The 21,451-nt window shown below is 44.2% G+C and overlaps 1 protein-coding gene across 5 annotated transcripts in view; it reads left to right on the forward strand.

Moving 5' to 3' along the window:
- Positions 1–21,451, forward strand: part of PSD3 (pleckstrin and Sec7 domain containing 3) — a 674,009-nt gene that overhangs the window by 60,243 nt on the left and 592,315 nt on the right. The gene's annotated exons all lie outside the window — the stretch shown is intronic.

Here is a 21,451-nt window from a genome sequence, read left to right on the forward strand (position 1 = left end):
TTTAGGATTTCACAAGGTCATTTTGCGACATTTGGTTTCAAGACTACTCCTCACGGTTTAGGGCCCCTATAATGTGTTTTGTGGTGTATTTTTACACATACCCATGCTGGGTGGGAGAAATATCTCTGTAAATGACAATTTTTTTACACACAATTGTCCATTTACAGAGAGATTTCTCCCACCCAGCATGGGTATGTGTAAAAATACACCCCAAAACACATTATACTACTTCTCCTGAGTACGGCGATACCACATGTGTGACACTTTTTTGCAGCCTATGTGCGCTAAGGGGCCCAACGTCCTATTCACAGGTCATTTTGAGGCATTTGTTTTCTAGACTACTCCTCACGGTTTAGGGCCCCTAAAATGCCAGGGCAGTATACAAACCCCACAAGTGACCCCATTTTAGAAAGAAGACACCCCAAGGTATTCCGTTAGGAGTATGGTGAGTTCATAGAAGATTTTATTTTTTGTCACAAGTAAGCGGAAATTGATTTTAATTGTTTTTTTTCACAAAGTGGCATTTTCCGCTAACTTGTGACAAAAAATAAAATCTTCTATGAACTCACCATACTCCTAACGGAATACCTTTGGGTGTCTTCTTTCTAAATTGGGGTCATTTGTGGTGTTCCTATTCTGCCCTGGCATTTTAGGGGCCCTAAACCATGAGGAGTAGTCTTGAAACCAAATGTCGCAAAATGACCTGTGAAATCCTAAAGGTACTCATTGGACTTTGGGCCCCTTAGCGCACTTAGGGTGCAAAAAAGTGTCACACATGTGGTACCGCTGTACTCAGGAGAAGTAGTATAATGTGTTTTGGGGTGTATTTTTACACATACCCATGCTGGGTGGGAGAAATATCTCTGTAAATGACAATTTTTTGATTTTTTTTACACACAATTGTCCATTTACAGAGAGATTTCTCCCACCCAGCATGGGTATGTGTAAAAATACACCCCAAAACACATTATACTACTTCTCCTGAGTACGGCGATATGACATGTGTGACACTTTTTTGCAGTCTAGGTGCGCTAAGGGGCCCAACATCCTATTCAAAGGTCATTTTGAGGCATTTGTTTTCTAGACTACTCCTCACGGTTTAGGGCCCCTAAAATGCCAGGGCAGTATAGGAACCCCACAAGTGAGCCCATTTTAGAAAGAAGACACCCCAAGGTATTCCGTTAGGTGTATGGTGAGTTCATAGAAGATTTTATTTTTTGTCACAAGTTAGTGAAAAATGACACTTTGTGAAAAAACTATAAAAATCAATTCCTGCTAACTTTTGATAAAAAATAAAATCTTCTATGAACTTGTCACACACCTAACAGAATACCTTGGGGTGTCTTTTTTCTAAAAAGGGGTCACTTGTGGGGTTCCTATACTGCCCTGGCATTTTACGGGCCCAAAACCGTGAGTAGTCTGGAAACCAAATGTCTCAAAATGACTGTTCAGGGGTATAAGCATCTGCAAATTTTGATGACAGGTGGTCTATGAGGGGGCGAATTTTGTGGAACCGGTCATAAGCAGGGTGGCCTTTTAGATGACAGTTTGTATTGGGCCTGATCTGATGGATAGGAGTGCTAGGGGGGTGACAGGAGGTGATTGATGGGTGTCTCAGGGGGTGGTTAGAGGGGAAAATAGATGCAATCAATGCACTGGGGAGGTGATCGGAAGGGGGTCTGAGGGGGATCTGAGGGTTTGGCTGCGTGATCAGGAGCCCACAGGGGGCAAATTAGGGCCTGATCTGATGGGTAGGTGTGATAGGGGGTGACAGGTGGTGACAGGAGGTGATTGATGGGTGTCTCAAGGTGTGATTAGTGGGGGTAATAGATGCAAGCAATGCACTGGCGAGGTGATCAGGGCTGGGGTCTGAGGGTGTGGGCGGGTGATTGGGTGCCCTAGGGGCACATAGGGGTCTAATCTGATGGGTAGCAGTGACAGGTGGTGACAGGGGGTGATTGATGGGTAATTAGTGGGTGTTTAGAGGAGAGAACAGATGCAATGCACTTGGGAGGTGATCTGACGGCGGATCTGCAGGCGATCGGATGGTGTGGGTGGGTGATCAGATTACCCGCAAGGGGCAGGCTAGGGGCTGATTGATGGGTGGCAGTGACAGGGGGTGATTGATGGGTGGCAGTGACAGGGGGTGATTGATGGGTGATTGATAGGTGATTGACAGGTGATTGACAGGTGATTGACAGGTGATCAGTGGGTAATTACAAGGAAGAACAGATATAAATAAGGCACTGGGGAATTGATAAGGGGGGGTCTGAGGGCAATCTGAGCGTGTGGGCGGTTGATTAGGTGCACACAAGGGGCAGATTAGGGTCTAATCTGATTGGTAACAGTGACAGGTGGTGATAGGGGGTGATTGATGGGTGATTAATGGGTAATTAGTGGGTGTTTAGAGAAGAGAACAGATGTAAACAATGCACTTGGGAGGTGATCTGATGACAGGTTTGCGGGCGATCTAATGGTGTGGGTGGGTGATCAGATTGCCCGCAAAGGGCAGGTTAGGGGCTAATTGATGGGTGGCAGTGACAGGGGGTGATTGATGGGTGATAGGTGATTGGCAGGTGATTGACAGGTGATCAGTGGGTTATTACAGGGAATAACAGATGTAATTAATGCACTGGCGAATTGATAACGGGGGGTCTGAGAGCAATCTGAGCGTGTGGGCGGGTGATTGGGTGCCCGCAAGGGGCAGATTAGGGTCTGATCTGATAGGTAACAGTGACAGGTGGTGATAGGGGGTGATTGATGGGTAATTAGTGGGTGTTTAGAGAAAAGAACAGATATAAACAATGAACTTGGGAGGTGATCTGACGACAGGTTTGCGGGCGATCTAATGGTGTGGGTGGGTGATCAGATTGCCCGCAAAGGGCAGGTTAGGGGCTAATTGATGGGTGGCAGTGACAGGGGGTGATTGATGGGTGATAGGTGATTGGCAGGTGATTGACAGGTGATCAGTGGGTTATTACAGGGAAGAACAGATGTAATTAATACACTGGCAAATTGATAAGGGGGGGGGGATCTGAGGGCAATCTGAGCGTGTGGGCGGGTGATTGGGTGCCCGCAAGGGGCAGATTAGGGTCTGATCTGATAGGTAACAGTGACAGGTGGTGATAGGGGGTGATTGATGGGTGATTGATGGGTAATTAGTGGGTGTTTAGAGAAGAGAACAGATGTAAACAATACACTTGGGAGGTGATTTGACGGCGGGTTTGCGGGCGATCTAATGGTGTGGGTGGGTGATCAGATTGCCCGCAAAGGGCAGGTTAGGGGCTGATTGTTGGGTGGCAGTGACAGGGGGTGATTGATGGGTGATTGACGGGTGATTGACAGGTGATTGACAGGTGATCAGGGGGGATAGATGCATACAGTACACAGGGGGGGGGGGGGGTCTGGGGAGAATCTGAGGGGTGGGGGGGTGATCAGGATTCCCCAGGGGGCAGTTTAGGGAATTAAAAAAATAGCGTTGACAGATAGTGACAGGGAGTGATTGATGGGTTATTAGGGGGGTGATTGGGTGCAAACAGTGGTCTGGGGGGTGGGCAGGGGGGGGTCTGAGGGGTGCTGTGGGCGATCAGGGGGCGGGGGGGACAGATCAGTGTGTTTGGGTGCAGACTAGGGTGGCTGCCGCCTGCCCTGGTGGTCCCTCAGACACTGGGACCACCAGGGCAGGAGGCAGCCTGTATAATACACTTTGTATACATTACAAAGTGTATTATACACTTTGTAGCGGCGATCGCAGGGTTAACAACCCGCCGGCGCTTCCGAACGGCCGGCTGGTTGTCGTCACGGGTGGGCGGAGTCAGTTGCCGGGGGAAGCGCGTCATCAATGACGCGATCGCTCCCCCCGGCATGCCGAAAGGACGGAACGCCCTTGGGCGTATTGCCATAGCTCCCAACTGTCCCTCTTTCGGAGGGACAGTCCCTCTTTGGGAGCCCTGTCCCTCTGTCCCTTTTTCCTCCTCATTTGTCCCTCTTTCAAGACATTGTCCCCCTTTCTATGTAAATATATATATTTCTCTACTAAAAAAATGTGTTTGACTCTAAACTTTATTCCCATCCTTTAAATTGATATATTACTAATTTTAAAATGTTCATATGAAGGAAAATGAACCAGGATAGAAAGGACCAGTGTGTTTTGAATTATAAAACAACATATTTTTCTTATGAAATCTTTATAGCTTGAGTGACTAGGGGTGTGACGGGGCGTGATTAGGGGTGTGGCAGGGGCATGGCTTAAGTGTCCCTCTTTCTCATCTCAAAAAGTTGGGAGGTATGCGTATTGCGGTCCTTTCGGTGTCCACTTTGCCGCCGCCCATCGGCTGTGGGCGGTCGGCAAGTGGTTAAGCACTTTTGTATTACATTATTTTCACTGGAGTTCCTCTTTAAAAATATATATTTTCATTACAGAATATAACAAATGTTAAAAGCCACTAGATATTCCTTCTGTTTGTCAGAGCCACACAGTGACTTATGAGTGTGCAGCTGACAGCCTTATCGCTACAACATGTACGTTTCTCACTTGGGGTCCTGGTGGGAGAAGAGAGCTGCCCACGTAGAATATAATGGTATTGCAGAGTTAATTTACTGAAAGTGGCCTGTAGCAGCAATGTATTTTGAACTACAATTTAAATCCTTTAAATCTGTTCTATTGTGCCAGAGCACTTTGCTCCCTGCCGCTCCTTGTGGCAAAAAAAGGTTCTTTCATTTCTATCAGCTAACGAGAGTGAATCACAACAACAAGCAAACCAGGATAATAAGGTGAAATTATATATAGGAAGAATGTGTCATTTCTCATTCTCTTTATTCTTATTCACAGTTTGATTCTAGTGTACAGCTGTAAAAACTACCACAGCAGGAGCAGTTCAGCTGAGTCATTAGAAGGGGTAAAGATAGAACCTAACAGCTATCTGATCACTCTAAGGCAACACCTTCACTTAAAACAAAAACATTTGATATATTTGCATAAGGTGGAGGTGGATAAAGTCCAAGGAATTTGTAGAACCTAACGATCCAGCAGAAATATTGTTCAAAATGGAACTTAATTCAGTAGTGATTATTTAGGATCTTGCTAATATGTGGTTTATTTATTATTACTTTTATACATGTCTATACTTTTATATGTTCTCTGCTATCAGTTGCCATATTGAACTTCTAGTGACCAGTTTGACAGATTATGAGTGTGATAACATTAAATGTGACCTTGTAACACTAATGAGTAATTTCACCCCAAGGAGGAATAGGTTCCTACAGTATAGCTAGCCAGGTATAAGTGTCCCCAGTATAGCTAGCCAGGTACAGGTGCCCCCAGTATAGCTAGCCAGGTATAGGTGGCTGCAGTATAGCTAGCTAGCTATAGGTGCCTGCAGTATAGCTAGCCAGCTATAGGTGCCTGCAGTATAGCTAGCCAGCTATAGGTGCCCCCCAGAATAGGGAGCCAGGTATAGATGCCCCTAGTAAAGGTAGCCTGGTATAGGTGGCCCAGTATGGTAGCCAAGTATAGGTACCCCCAGTATAGGTAGCCAAGTATAGGTGCTCCCAGTATAGCTAGTTAGGTATAGGTGCCTGTGGTATAGCTAGCCAAGGATAGATGCCCCCAGTATAGGTTGCCAGCTATAGGTGCCTGCAGTATAGCTAGCCAGGTATAAATGCCCCCAATATAGGTAGCCAGGTATAAGTGCCCTCAGTATAGGTATCCTAGTATAAGTGCCCCCAGTATAGGTAGACTGGTATAGGTGGCCCAGTATGGTAGCCAGGTATAGGTACCCCCAGTATAGGTAGCCAAGTATAGGTGCTCCCAGTATAGCTAGCCAGGTATAGGTGCCTGCAGTATAGGTAGTCAGGTATAGGTGCCCCCAGTACAGCTAGCCAGGTATAGGTGCCCGCAGTATAGGTAGCCTGTTATAAGTGGCCCAGTATGGTAGCCAGGTATAGATACCCCCAGTATAGGTAGCTAAGTATAGGTACTCTCAGTATAGGTAGTCAGGTATATTTGCCCTCAATATAGGTAGCCAGCTATAGGTGCCCCCAGTATAGGTAGCCAGCTATAGCTGTCCCCAGTATAGGTAGCCAGGTATAGGTAGCCAAGTATAGGTGCCCCCAGTATAGTCTGCTATATATGCCCTAGTATAGGTAGCCAAGTATAAGTGCCCCCAGTATAGGTAGCCAGCTATAGGTTCCTCCAGTATAGGTAGCCAGGTGGAGGGGGAAGCAGGGGTGGGCACATAGAGTGGCTGAGCCGGTAATCAGATACCATTGCCGGGGTATTATTATTATTATTTCGTATTTATATACTACCAACATCACTTTACTGAATGAAAGAAAAAAGAGTAACTGAGAGGCCAATATCGCGTAGTATGTACTGTATAAGTTGAATGTATGAAAGAGTACAATGAATATACTCACAAGTCAGTGTTACCTCCAAGGCAACCACTGTAAAGGCAGGTGAGAAGATAATCCTGTCCTCACTCAGGAATAAGAAGTCACTCTCTGTAGATAGGAAAAAGGGGTATCCCCCTCCACCAAGGGTGGATAATAAGTATTAAGCAAATAATACAGAGACGCCAAAAGGATAGAAGCAAATGCTAAAACGTTTAAATTGCTATTAAGGCAGTGGCGGACTTACCTCGTGCAAGCAGAAACTGAAACTGTCTATTCAAGTAAATATAAATTTATTAGCATACTCCAAAACAACACGTTTTACAGGCTTAAACCTGCTTCCTCAGGCAATAAAAACTAGGAGCATACAACAGCAGTGAGTCCGGGTGACACCTGTGAGAAATGCGAATTACTTTCTTATTGTAATGTGTGGTAGCAATATTCTTCTAGAATGATTGACTATGACAATATATAGCAAAAAGCTCAAGATCTGCCTCACAAGAGGATTATGGGAGAACAGAGCCATCTATAGCTGCATGCAGAGGGAGAGAGAAACGGCACATGTATAGTGCATTTCACTAGGAGATATAAACCAGCTTAAACACAGGAAATAAATGTGATATTGTTCCCCCTGCATTCAGGAGGTACAAAAATATGCAGATTGTAGACATCAATATGGGAAAATGTGTTGTTTTTAGTTAGGATTACTTTACTTGAGAGAAACAAAAAGGGAAAACCGAGAGCCCACTATGGTGTAGTATATAAAACTTGATAAAGTGACACTGAAGCGAAAAAGAAAACCTTATGATATAATGAATTGTATGTGTAGTACAGATAATTAATATGACATTAATAGCAAAGAAAAGAGTCTCATATTTTTATTTTCAGATATATAGCTTTTTTTATTACATAGCATAATTCTGTCATATTTGCAACTTACAATTTACAAACCATACTCTGTATTTTAAACTATAAAACTTAGAAGAGCTAATGACCCTTTGAACTTCCCTGCAGTAAAACCTTACCTGAAGCTGTGTCTCACTGTTTGATGTATAAGTTCTTCAGAAAATGGCACTGTAGACAGACCCAAGTTGAGAGCTCAGAGAAGCTCTTTTGTATAGATAACAACAGAAGTTTTTTTTAACTCTTCCTGTACTGGAAACAATGTGGGAATCACTCCTTTGCTACAAATGCGCTATTTCTTAGGTGTACTACAAATACAATTCATTACAACATAAGTTTTTCTTTCCGCTTTAGTGTCACTTTAAAAATAGGCAAGGACAATTAAATTATACTGACAAGTATGGGTTACCAATCAGGCAACCACTATAAATGCAGGTGGGGAGACTAGACCCAACTTCACTATGGTTAAGAAGGCGCTCTCTGTAGTTGCTGGGGTAACACCCCTCTACCAAGGGTGGATGAGGGGTGGACAATAAACTGGACTTACTGTAAATAGTATACACAGAGGCGCCAATACACAACCCCCCCCCCCCACCCCACACACACTTTCTTGGAGAAACACCCCATTTTGCTGTGAAGTGTACTGCGGGTCAATACCTCTTTATTAGGTAATAAGGAGGTTACTTGAAAGCAAAAGCAATACACTAACAAAGAGTGTTACAACAACACTGGCGTGTATAGGTTTAATAGTGCCTGAATGAAAACATGCATAACGTCCCTTGTTATGCCCAAATAACTCAATTTTAGTTTCATCAGTCCACAGCACCTTATTCCAAAATGAAGCTGCCTTGTCCAAATGTGCTTTAGCACACCTCAAGCGGCTCTGTTTGTGGGCAGAGAAAAAGCTTCCTCTGCATCACTCCCGCATACAGCATCTCCTTGTGTAAAGTGCGCCGAATGGTTGAACGATGCACAGTGACTCCATCTGCAGCAAGATGATGTTGTAGGTCTTTGGTGCTGGTCTGTGGGTTGACTCTGACTGTTCTCACCATTCGTCTGCCACTTCAAGCCTTAACTTTACCTGAGCCTGTGGACTTCCATTTCCTCAATATGTTACTAACTGTGAAAACAGACAACTGAAATTTCTGAGACAGCTTTCTGTTTCCTTCCCCTAAACCATGATGGTGAACAATCTTTGTCTTCAGGTCACTTGAGAGTTGTTTTGAGACCCCTATGTTGCTACACTTCAGAGAAAACGAAAAAATTGACCCCCTTAAATATTCTTTCTCATAATTGGATTAACCTGTGTATGTAGGTCAGGGGTCACTGAGCTTACCAAGTCAATTTCAGTTCCAATAATTAGTTCTAAAGGTTTTGGAATCAATAAAATGACAACAGTGCCCAAATTTATGCACCTGCCTAATTGTATTTAAACAATTATTACACACTTTCTGTAAATCCAATAAACTTCATTTAACATCTCAGGTATCACTGTGTGTGTCTCCTATATGATATATTTAACTGAAATTTTTTATCATAACAACCACCGATTTATACAGGAAAATCATGACAATTAAAGAGTAACTGTCAGGCTGCAGAAGCTAATTTAAACCTCTAGTCTCCTGTGTTAAACAGTTTAGAAGGAAGCCAAAAAGACATTACTGAAGATAAAGATCTATCTTACCTTTGATGTATGCTTATCAGCAATGCTTAGAGCTAAGCAGGACGCAAGCCGCATAACATACTGCAAAGCATTCTGGGGCCCTCCCCTCGGCTGCTAAGGAGAAGACGGGATCAAGTTTCAGCAGCTTCTAAAACTCAGTCCAGCCACAGCACAGATAAATCTCCTGGCAGAGTACTCTGCAGGAGTCCGCTATTGTTCCTAGCCACATGGCTCATTAATATGCACTGCACACTGTGTTATTCAGTATGAGCTGTTCTGTGATCAGAAGCAGGCAGGACATGACGACACATTTGGCTTCACAAACATGGAACCTGCCATGAGCTGTCAGGAGCATCATTCTCTGCATATACTATATACAAATTCTGTGAAATCCAAACGTGGACAGTGAAATGCATATGTAATGTAAGTACAGCCAATCTTTAGCTACTGATATATGTGTTTATTTTCTCTGAGACCCTATACCTAACAGCTCCTCTTTAACAATGTTGCCCAAACTTTCGCAGCCCACTGTATATATATATATATATATATATATATATATATATATATATATATATATATATATATACAGTATATATATATATACATTAATATATATTCAGTATATATATATATATATATATATATATATATATATATATATATATATATACACACACACACACACATACACACATTGTACGCGTGTGTGTATATACATATGTATATATATATATATGTATATATATATATATATATATATATATATATATATATACATACACACACACAAACATCACTTACTGGTTAGCGGCCATGTTTTTTGTTTGTAAACACTGTCTGAAACTGGCGATTAAAAGCCAGGATCACAAAATGGCAAATAGGGATCCAGGAGATCACAGTGACTCGATTGGTATATTTTTTATTGTACAAATCGGACAGTACAGATCCTTATTAAGCTTGCTGTGACACTTTGATGTTGCCCCTGATAGCTTTGGCTGTTTGCTCATTGCTGGGTGCGTAATTGTTATATTGTATTATCTGTGAATCGACCTTGTATAGTATCTAGAATATATGTGGAAGATTTAGGTTGGTCAGTTTTTAGATGTTTCTAATCATTTGTATATCGGAATTATGTATATTGAAATAATGTGTTTATGAATTTTTTGATACCCTATATAAGTGTGGTGCTGTTTTTGTGAGCTACCCAGTACTTTTTTCCTGTTTAGTTTTGCTCTTAGCACACACTTTGGTCAGAGTGCATTGTCTTTTGCTATTTGTGAATCGACCTTGCCTGAAAACCGACTATTCTCTCTGATTGCTGCTTGTATTGACCTTTGCCTGGAATTTGATTACTCTTTGAACTCTGCCTGGACCGACCTTGGATTGCCTGACTTTGTTATTGCCTGCTCCCTGTGTACCTTGATATCTCTGATCTTACATGTATAAACTCGGATTGTTACTGGACTTGCTCTTTGCCTCTTGTTTGGCTCTGGTGAGTTATCTAGTTCACTCTACATTCAGCTCCTATACCTTGCACCTACAAGGCCTGGGAGTAACCGAAGTCAGGCAGATGTTGTTTCCCTACCTCCCGTTCAAGCGGGAACGCACCACATAAGGTGAAGAAGGTGGTGTTAGATTGGGGCATAGGAGCTGAGCTGTGAGCTGATATCCTACCAGGCCTGACATGGTGACTGTTGGTAGTGGGGTCCTGGCCACAGGGGTCAGTAGTGGGTCCAGTGCTCTTCAATATATTTATTAATGATCTAGTAGATGCATTAGAAAGCAATGTTGCTATTTATTCAGATGATACAAAATTGCGTAGAGTCATCAACTCTCAGGAAGAGTGACATATTGCAACATGATCTGGATAGGATGGCTATATGGCACATACATGGCAGATGAAATTCAATGCTGAAAAATGTGTAGTCATGCATTTTGGTTGTACCAATGGTCTAGCACCATAGAAAATAAAAAGGATATAGATGGCCACATCAAACTTGGAGAAGGAGTACTCATCGACAACAAGTTAAATAATCGTATTCAATGCCAAGCAGCTAAAATTTTGGGATGCATTAAAAGGGAAATAAAAACTTGAGAAGCTAGCCTAATATTGTCCCTGTTTAACTCTCTAGTAAGGCCACATCTGGAATATGGAATTCAGTTCTGGGCACCACATTACAGGAAAGATATTGCAGATTTAGAGCAGGTGAAGAGCCAAGCAACAAAATTGATACAGGGAATGGAAGGTCTCACTTACCAAGAAAGGAAGGAGTGCAACTAAGGTTTTGGTGGCCCCAAGCAGTCCATAACTTGAAGTCCCCATCCATGAAACAAGCGATGCAAAAAAAGGGCAGCTCCACCACAAAAGGCAAAAATGGGTGTGGCCAAAATGTGATGTGGGAGGAGCCGAATACTAGCAGTTTCTAGGCTAACTTGCTCCCAGGACGAGGGCGTAAAATGCGCCCCCCCCCCCCCCCCAAACGTGGAGACAGGTATAGGTGCCCCCAGTATAGGTAGCCCGTATAGTTGCCCCCAGTATAGGTTAGATAGGTAGGTGCCAGTAGTATAGGTTAAATAGGTAGGTGTCGGCAGTATAGGCTAGATAGGTAGGTGCCCCCAGTATAGGTTAGATAGGTAGGTGCCTGCAGTATAAGCTAGATAGGTAAGTGCCCACAGTATAGGTTAGATAGATAGATAGATGCCCCAGTATAGGTTAGATGGGTAGGTGCACGCAGTATAGGTTAGATAGGTAGGTACCCCTCAGTATAGGTTAGATAGGTAGATGCCCCAGTATAGTTTAGGTAGGTAGGTGCACACACGCAGTATAGGTTAGATAGGTAGATACCCCCAGTATAGATTAGATAGGTAGGTACCCCTCAGTATAGGTTTTATAGGTAAATTCCCCCAGTATAGATTAAATATGTAGGTACCCCTCATTATAGGTTAGATAGGTATATGACCCCAGTCAGTGGTGTAGCTAGGGTGTTTGACACCCGGTGCGGATAATTTACCGACCCCCCCCTCCCCCAAAATAAAAGCGAAGCGGCAAAAAAATGGGTGTGGACATGACATCACATGGGTGGGGGTTACTGTAATAGTAAGGCAGTGGGCTAATATAGGTAGCCAGAATAGTTGCCCCCAGCATAGGTTAGATAGGTAGGTGCCCCCAGTATAGGTTAGCTAGGGAGGTGCCTCCAATATAGGTAGCCAGTATAGTTGCCACCAGTATAGGCTAGCTAGGTAGGTAGGTAGGTGCCCCCAATACAGGTTAGATAGGTAGGTGCTCCAGTATAGATTACATAGGTAGCTGCCCCCAATATAGGTTAGATTAGTAGGTGCCTCCAGTGTAGGTTAGATAGGTAGGTGCCCCCCAGTATAGGTTAGGTAGGTGCCCCAAGTATAGGTTAGATTAGGTAGGTGCCCCCCAGCAAAGGTTAGATAGGTAGCTGCCCCCCAGTATAGATTAGATTAGGTAGGTGCCCCCAGTATAGGTTAGATAGGTAGCTGCCCCCCCAGTATAGGTTAGATAGGTAGCTGCTGCCCAGTATAGGTTAGATTAGGTAGGTGCCCCCCAGCAAAGGTTAGATAGGTAGCTGCCCCCCAGTATAGATTAGATAGGTTCCCCCAGTATAGGTTAGATAGGTAACTGCCCCCAGTATAGGTTAGATAGGTAGCTGCCCCCCAGTATTAGGTAGTTGCCCCCCCCCCAAGGGAGGGGAGAGCCGCAGCCGCGGGAAGGGCAGCCCGACTTCTCCCTCCCTTCCTCCCCCAGGGCTGCCCTTCATGCTCCCCCCTCCAGACTGCAGAGAGCAATGCGCAGGGAAGCCTGTACTAAACTACTCACCTACCTGGTTCCAATCGCCGCTCAGTTGCCGCTGGTCTTCTCCTCTCTGTCTGCATACGCTGATATACATGCTGCTTCCTGTTTAGCCGGAAGCTTCTGCGGAGGAAGCCAGATGAGTTTCAACTCATCTGGCTTCCTCCGCAGACAGCCTCTATCTTCTTCCTGTTGCGGGTGCGGTGTCTGTAGCATCAGTAAGAGCTCCCCCTTTGATGACATGCGGTTACATCATCACAGGGGGCACTGTTACCATAGCGACAGACGCTATATGAAACCTTTGTCACAAAATTGGCATATTACTGTCTTCTTGGATACTGTAGAGAAAGAATTGTGAAAATTAAGACTGCACCCACTGGTAAAGGATAACAATTTAAATACAGGTGAGTTGAAGGATCTTAAGGAGCTGTCTGAGGCCCCTAAATTGATAATCAGGCCAAGTGACAAAGGGGGAAATGTTGTCCTGATGGATGAGGATGTGTATATTGGGGAGATTGAGAGACAGCTCAGTGACGTGGATACTTATTAGCAGTTAAAGGCGAATCCTTTCCCAGACATAAAGTATTTACTTTATGTCAGGGAAAGGATTCGCCTTTAACTGATTTATTGGATGATGGGCTACATGGGGAGATCATCACCAGGAAGGAATGTCAGTATTTAAGTGTCGATACCTTTAATGTCTCCACATTGTACAGTTTGCCAAAATTACACAAGTCATCGGTATCTCCACCAGAGAGGCCAATTGTATCTGCAACAGGGAGTCCAAGTCAGCGATTGGGCCAGTTGGTTGACAAAAAATTGAGTCCACTGGTGCAATCTTTACCGTCCTATGTACAGGATATTCGTGATGTTCTTTCGGTGCTTGCCGGTCTCGCGCTGCCCCCGGGGTCCATCCTTTTTGGAATCGACGTAGAATCTTTATACACGACGGTTCCTCATGAGGATGGTCTCCGGGCAATGTCCTTTTTCCTCCATGAGAGATATCCCCTTGCTGGTGCCCATAATGAATTTTTGGTTGATGCTATGTGCCTGATTTTGTTACCTTTTGTGGCTGTTTTTACCGTCAGATACGGGGTACGTCGATGGGGGTGGCATGCTCCTCAGCATATGCATGTTTGCACCTAGGCTTCTGGGAACGTGAATTGGTTTCCCCCAGCCAGGAATATGGGGCGCATGTCGCCCTCTGGATCCGTTACATTGACGGTGTGCTGGTGGCATGGAAGGACAGTGAACATGAGCTGGATCTGTTCATTGCCGAACTGAATAGGAATGGACGAAATATGAGGCTCACGTACACTTTTGGTATGGAGATTTTTAGATCTCCTACTTACAATCGAGGACAACAGGATTGTATCGACCTCTTTTCGAAAGCCTACTGTGGGTGACATGCTCCTCCATGCTGCCAGCCATCACCCATCGTCTTTGAAACGTGGTATCCCGTACATACAGTTCCTCCGATTGACGAGGAACTGTTCCGAGGATGGGGATTTTCAAACGGAATCATGGGAAATGTAGTGGCGCTTTCATGATCGTGGTTATTCCCACTCGGTTTTGCGGCGTGCTTTGAAGTGGGCGAGGATTTTGGATCATAATAACCTTTTAGGCACATGCGGGGGGAGGTCCGGTGTGGAGGGGGAGGACATATGCGGCTCGTGACCGGTTTTGGGTTACATTGGGAGGAATTGAGCAATTTGTTAACCTCCTTTTGGCCGATACTAATGGCATCTAAGGAGATTGCTGATATTGTAGGCCCTCGCCCCTTGTTGACGGCTAGGAGAGTACCCAATCTTAAAGACAAACTAGTCCATAGCGATGTTCAGGCAACTGGCAATACGTGGCTTCAGAAAAGGATTCCCAATTGTTCGTTCAAGTGCAGTAAATGTAAGCTATGTCCCTATATTGAACGTACAGATAAATTTGAGAATAGTGCAGGTGATACAAGTTATACAATTAGAGCCTTTATTAATTGTGATACCACGTGGGTTGTATACATGATACAGTGTCCCTGTAAATTAAAATACATTGGTAAAACAAAGAGATGCATGAAGGATCGGGTCCTTGAGCATTTAAATAAGATCCGGGCAGGGAAATCTACGTGAGCTATTTATGATCATTATCGCAGTTGTCATGACAATGATTTAACAGGTACCTTAGGTTGAGGATATCACCAAGAAGTGGTGATTTTGATGAAGTATTATATTGTAAAGAAGCCTCTTGGAACTAAAAGCAAAATACAGTTTCCCCCCTGGGTTTAAATGCTGAGTTAGACTTGTCACCTTTCTTAAGGGTCAACCGTTATAAGTAAAATATATGAAGTGTGCAGAGAATGAAACTCTACTATACATTATTTGTGACAGAATGAAGGGATGTCTGTCATCGATGCCTACTCGATTTAATTTGCATATCTCTCCTTTAAATTTTGTTGTTGCTGTCTGTATGGATCCGCAGTGTATGGATATGTGCCTGGCCACCAATGATATATTGTTTGTGGGACTTGGATTAAGAATATCTATATTAAGTGTATTAATTGCCTGCACTGGAAGGTTTCCTGGACATGGATCGATATTTATATATACAGAAACTGAAAGTGACCTGCCGTGAGTGCCTGCAAATGTCCCTGTTTCTATGCCCGCCCATGGATACAGCTATGCTGAACTCCAGTGGCTGGTGAGAACAGGGCATGACTACTTACTGCTTCAAAAATGCCTCGCACTGACGAGGAAGCCACACCCTGAGGAAGCATCCAATGAGGATGCGAAACATAGGTGGGCGGAGACTAAACAGCTGATTGAGGCGGTGATGTCAATCACTTACGGAGGTGCTGCCTTGATGCCTCAGCGTCTATGCACCGTTACCCCGCTGCTTTCCCCGGCTTAGAGGAGACCTCTCCAGGATAGCAGCCAGCTGCCGGGCCCAGACTGGCATACCCACACTCCACTACGAGCGGTAGTTAGCCCTGTGTAGTCTGGCTTGCAGACCGGCATCTGAAGGAGAGAGTGAATCCTGCAGGGATTGTGTGAGTAGAGCACTCAGTGCACTGGCTTATCTTGCTAACTTTGCGCTTAGCTCACGAACACTAACCTTGGCTTTGCTGGCATATGGCCTTTGTTTTCTCAACTACACCAGAGGAACTGTTTTTGTGGCTTGCTACAATGCATAAACTGTTTTCTTAAAGGGGCCCCCACTGATCTATTTTTGTGGCACATGTATGTCTGCGCGGATGAATGTGGGTGTATTTATTGCTGATGCATCAGTATCCACCCTCAGTTGTCACCCTGATGATTTATGACAGCTGTCTTATGGCTATAATATCCGCTTCCTTGATTTTAATGAGTGAATTTATGTTGTGATGTCCCTTTTTACATTTTGCATACTGGATTTATGATGTCTGCAGTTTTTTATCAATAAAGCTTTGTATATCAAGGTGGCCTATGACCCATTTACACTGGAAAAATAATTTTTATGGATTAATATACAGGGTTGGCTCCACCCACTATTTTTACTGGGTATGATAACTAAGAGTTCAGGCATCTGACATTCTGTTCTTTAATTGTTTGTGTGCAGAGGAAGCCAGGTGAGTTGAACTTTGCTCTGGTCACTCCCCCGGCCCCGCCACTGCGCCCACCCTCCTGCCGCTCCTCCGCCAGCCTCCAGCAGCAGAGCGAGGCCCCTCTTCTTGTGAGGCCCCAAGCGGGGGAGGGGCTCGCCTATATGCTGGCGGCGCCCCTGAAGAAAGGTTAGATAAACTGGGTTTATTTAGTCTGGAGAAAATTATAATTAATGTGTATAAATACGTCAGAGGGCAATATAAAAGCATGGCGGATGAACTTTTTGTCCCTAGGATTTCACAAAGGACCAGAGGACATGATCTGCGCATGGAGGAAAAACGTTTTAGCCATTTATTTAGGAAAGGGTTCTTTACAGTAAGAGTGATTAAGATGTGGAATGCATTGCCACAGGAAGTAATTATGGTAAATTCTATATCTGCATTTAAAGGGACTCCGAGCACCTCTCATGGGCATGCCTTTAAGACAGACGACTTCCAACAAAGTCATGCTATGACCCCTCTGGAGGAGCCTCTTGCAATGGCCATGCATGTCACTTCCTCTTCCTGCTTCATTCAGTGATGCACTTCTCTAACAGAAGACAGGGAAGTTCTAACATAGCCAAGATGGCAGCCGCAATTTTTAAACTGAATCAAACTATTTAGTGTAGAACGACGATTCTGGCATCAAATGAAAGAGGAGAGCACAAGGTGCAGAAAGGTATGCATCTTTAAGAACTTTGCAGTACTGGTCGGAGTCTTTAAGGCATGCCCATGAGAGGTGCTCGGAGTCCATTTAAAGGGGTCTTAGATGCTTTCGTTGCGTTGAAAGACATCCTTGGCTACAATTACTAGGTAATGCCCAGTGGTGTTGATCCAGGGATTTTATCTGATTGCCACCTGGAGTTGGGAAGGAAACTTTTTCCCTTTTGGGGGTAATTGGACCATGCCTTGTAAGGTTTTTTTTGCCTTCCTCTGGATCAACAGGGATATGTGAGGGAGCAGGCTGGTGTTGTACTTTATTTTCTGGATGAACTCGAGGAATGTATGTCTTTTTTCAACCTAAATAACAATGTAACCATATACCCAGTATTCACGTCATTCCTATTACCAGAGACTTTCGAATAAGTGCCTTTTGGTACAGGTTGCAATAGGCCAATGAATGGGAATGGGAACTGTAAGACTGTATGTGATACCTAAGGATGGCTGAAGAGGTTAGTGAAAACGGTGGCATGCTACATTTCTCTCAGGAGCCCTAAGGTAGCGAGGGACAGAGCCAAGAGGCAGTATGTAATGATGGTGCGTCTTGAGAGGAGAGAGGAGGCATGCTCCATTACATAGATGTTAGAAGGGAGTTAAAGAGGAACTCCAGCCTAAACAAACATACTGTCATTAAGTTACATTCGTTATGTTAATTAAAATAGATAGGTAATCTAATCTCTTACCCACACTGTTTTAAAAGAACAGGCAAATGTTTGATTTCATGATGGCAGCCATCTTTTTGGTTGAAAGGAGGTGACAGGGAGCGTGAGACACAGTTCCAACTGTCCTGTATCCTGAGCACCTCTCCCAGTTGCTAGGCAACGTGAATAACAACATAGGTAATCCTATCATGCTCTGCATAGCATCAGGGAAAAAAAGCCCAGGCTTTTTTTCTTTGATGGGTGGAGCTTAGCTAAAAATGCAGCTAAAAAATGATGCTTTGGTAAGAAAAACAAAGTTCTGATGCTGTGAAACTGTTAAAGAAACACCAAGCCATTTCAGTTCTGCTGAGTAGATTTTTAGTCCAGAGGTTCACTTTAAGTAACTTGAGTTATATAAAGTGGCAGGGACGGCAGGGCTTTGATCATGGTGCAAGGCATAAATGTACACATAATGAGGTAGATGGGAAAGTAACATGGAGCATTTGGGAACAGAAAACATGATGAAGCCAAAATTAGGTAATTAAAATGATACCACAATATTTCATTGGTGTATTGTTTTGGGTTTGTCCATATTTGAATCTGTTATGCAGGAACTGTACCTCAGCTCAATTTAGGCAAATGTAGAAGGGCAAGGCTGGAGGAAGAGCAACAGAACATCAAAACACGGTGCTGACAAACACAGTGGAGACACTGACACTTTATCAGAATGATGCCTCTCTCATATTTCTCAGCAATTATGTATCTGTCTATGCCCTGCCTCTCTGCATCCACTATGTTTACATTCAACAAAATGCCTTTTGAATGAATATAGTCAATGAGATGCTAATAACTGTGGCTTACATGCAAGTTGTATTCAGTCTGAAATGGGGCCAAATTCATTTTCAGGTGTATATGCATGGAAACCTAACAAGCCATGGGCCCTGGTGAGAATTTACATTGGGCCTCCTCAAACACTCTGTCTATAAGAATTTATATGTAGCTACACAACCTGCCAAGAAAAACTGCTGTCAGTAAGTTATAAGCAGAGAAGAACAGTGTGTTAATGATAACCACTATTCCAAGCATATAGATGTGACCATTACCGCTACAGCAATAACGAAGACCTAATGCAGTAGTTGAAAGAGGAACGGTAACCAACAAAGCTGTGGAGTCGGAGCAATTTTTGGGTACCTGGAGTCGAAGTTTGTGGTTTCATAAGCTGAGGAGTTGGAGTCTGATGGTTTTTATACCCACTCCATAGCCCTGCATGCAGAGGCAGATCTGCCTTGACACAGCCTAAGGCGCGCCATTCAGGCAGCAGATTGGCTGGTGGCAGTGTCGGGCACAACACTTCCAAAAGAGATTCCACTGCCCGCTTGCTAAGAAGGGGAGACCGCAGACACCACCGCTGGAGGGAGGTAAGTGATCAACTCATCCCCAGAGACAGGCCATCCTATTGTCCACGCCGCTCCCCCGCCCACTGCGTGATGTGACGCACTGGCCGCTTCATTGTCCCTCCACATAGCAATACAACATGTTGTCAGCTACACAGCTGATTCACGTCTATGCAGGCTAGGCCAGCGATGTTGCCCAAGATCGGAACGGCAATATCCATTAAAGGTGTGTACAAATGTTGTGTTATTAGCATTTGTGTTATTAGTATTAGAACAGAAGGTGTGACCTGGGGGTGTGGCCTGTGCTAAGGGGCAGAGCATAGGGTGCAACAACTTCTGTGCCTATAGCCTCTTGAGCTGTAAATCCGACCCTGCTGGGGGCACCTATACTGTGGACAACTATTACCTGGCTTCCTATACTTGGGGCATCTGCCTATCTATACTGGGGCACCTACTGCATACCTGGCTTTCTATACTGGGGACATCTGTACCTGGCTATCCAACTACACTGAGGTCGCTTTTTTTGGTCGCACCACAGCTATAACCTGCGGTGCAAATTGTTAAGTGTTGTGCAATCATTCCAAATGGTGGGGATGCGGGCGCATCCTCACAAGTTTGCTTCAGGCAACAAAAAGTCTAGAACCGATCTGCCGATTAACCACTTCACCCCAAACGCGTTTTTACCCTAACAGACAAGAGCGATTTTCTCCTTTCAGTGCTCATCCCTTTCATTTGCCAATAGCTTAATCACTACTAATCACAATGAAATGATCTATATCTTATTTTTTTCACCACCAATTGGGTTTTTTGGGGTTGATATTTGTTTTCAGTAATTACTTTATTTTCTTTGCATTTTAAAGGGAAAAACAAGGAAAAAAATGAAAAAATACACTATTTCTCCAATTTCATCCCCTATAGTTTTAATCAGAGCTGGGACAAGGTCCTCCAGCACCCAAGGCTGAGACACCAAAGTGTGCCCCTCCATCCCTCCGACCCCAGCCCTCACACACTGATTGCTATTAGACAAAGTGGCCCCCCAGGGCCCCCAACCCCTTAATCTCTAGTTATCTGGCTTGCAGTCACTGCCATGTATTCCCTTTTCTTATTTCTCTCTGCTTCATACACAATAGGGGAATGATAGCTGAGTGAGTTGTGCGTCCCCTCCTACACTGCACCCTGAGGCTGGAGCCTCTCTTGCCTCTGCCTTGGCCCGGCCCTGGTTTTAATATAAACACTGCTATTGTGCATAAAACCCACACATTTTATCTGCCTATTTGTTCTGGTTATCACAAGATTTTAATTATGCCCCTAGTACAAAGTATGGTGACACTATAGTATTTGGAAATAAAGGTGTATTTTTTCTTTGGTTTTTTTTCCCCACTATTTTCACGTGTATGTGCGAGCACGTACACGCGTGCATGCGCACAGCGGCAGCAGCACTGTGTGACTTATAAAAACGTCCTGGAGCCATTAAGAGGCTCTAGCAGAACGTTTTTATAAGTCAGCTTGTCATTAAGTGGTTAAATACCCTACCCGTTGAATTTGCTTACATGCATTGACAAATGCATAGCCCGTAGGGCTAAGGGTTAGGGAAGGCCGGTGTAATGAAAGATTTTGCAACCCATTATATTTTGCAACATGCCATAGAGGACAGTGTATAACTGCGTAGGCGTGGCTTCTCTGTTAACACGTTTGTAATTTTTTGCAACCACGGATTCCATTGAGCTAGAAGGGGATTGTTCCCTCCAGGGGGGATTATTATTTGAGCAAGAAGGGATTGTTTGCCCGGGGGGGGGGTTAATAGGTGAGCAAGAAGGGGGGGGGGGATTGAGCAAGAGGGGGGGTTATTGAGCAAGAGAGGGGGATTGTTCCCTTCAGGGGGGTTATTAGTTGAGTAAGAGGGGGGATTGTTCCTTCCAGGGGGGGTATTAGTTGAGCAAGAGGGGAGGGTTCTGTGTGAGAATAGGGTTTGGTTGGGATGCATTTTCTGCTACAGATCGGTTGAAGTCAATGGTTAGGTTGCACTTTCTGATAGCAATACCTATAAATAAGTGTAACCGATTGCAAAATCTGATAAAGTTGCAAAAAATGTCACCACAAGGCAGTGGCGTAGCTAAGGAGCTGTGGGCCCCAATGCAAGTTTTACAATGGGCCCCCCCCCCCCCCCAAGCACTCTATACATAATAATTGATACGGCGCACCAAAACTTGCCAATGGCAACTACAGTTTCAGAGGTGCAGGAAGGGGATGGGGAACAGTTTGTTAATGATTACCACTATTCAAAGCATCTATAGAAGTGATTATTATGAGCAC

The sequence above is a fragment of the Hyperolius riggenbachi genome, chromosome 1 (genome assembly GCF_040937935.1).
Source record: "Hyperolius riggenbachi isolate aHypRig1 chromosome 1, aHypRig1.pri, whole genome shotgun sequence".
Taxonomy (NCBI): Eukaryota; Metazoa; Chordata; class Amphibia; order Anura; family Hyperoliidae; genus Hyperolius; species Hyperolius riggenbachi.